This window comes from Myotis davidii, unplaced genomic scaffold (genome assembly GCF_000327345.1).
Source record: "Myotis davidii unplaced genomic scaffold, ASM32734v1 scaffold9, whole genome shotgun sequence".
Classification (NCBI taxonomy): Eukaryota; Metazoa; Chordata; class Mammalia; order Chiroptera; family Vespertilionidae; genus Myotis; species Myotis davidii.
In genome coordinates, this window is record NW_006299435.1 from 364,146 (window position 1) to 364,965 (window position 820).

Sequence of the window (820 nt, forward strand, 5' to 3'; positions counted from 1 at the left end):
GTTTGAGAGAGCTTTCCGGCCCACCTTCAGCTCCTGCTCCATTATTTATGTTAACTGGGGAGAGGGAAAGGGAGAAGGGACATGGCCAAATCCCCTAAGGAAAGAAATAAAGAAATCACATACAATACTGGGTCAGAATCAGGTCTCTGAACAGCTTGTCCCAAGAACTTCCAGCAGGGGGCAGCAGGGCACTGTATCACCAGCCATCGCGTGTCACAGTTGAAATAGCCCTAATGTCCACATCAGGTGGAAGCCCCAGCAAATCATCCTTTGCTGCCAGCTCTCAAGAATGCTGCGGCCAAAACAAAGTGACACTTCGAACAAGTTCATGACTTGTCTACAAGAAACAAGTCATTAAATGGAAGAGAAACCTAACGTTTCTTCTCAAATCCAGGTGTGTGTGTGTGTGTTTTTTTGTTTAGAAAGTCTCGAAGCCACCATTTACCTATCCTATCTAATAAAAGAGAAACATGGTAATTAGCGTACAACCGTTACCCTTCCCATTGGCTAATCAGGGCGATATGCAAATTAACTGCCAGCCAAGATGGCGGCCGGCAGCCAGGCAGCTGGAAGGAAGCGAACATGAGGCTTGCTTGCTTCAGTGACGGAGGACTCCAACATTCCCCGCCTGCTGCTCCAGGCCTCTGAGCTGCAATTCTAAGCAACTATGTAACAAATATAGAAGCTAAACAAAACCCCAGAAACCAGCTTTAGTCCACCAGGCTTCAGCCATCAGGATCGCAACATTGTAAACAAAGGCCAGAAACCTACTTTCAGCAGCAGAGGCCTAAGAGCTGGAGCCCAGCCTCAAAGCTAATGG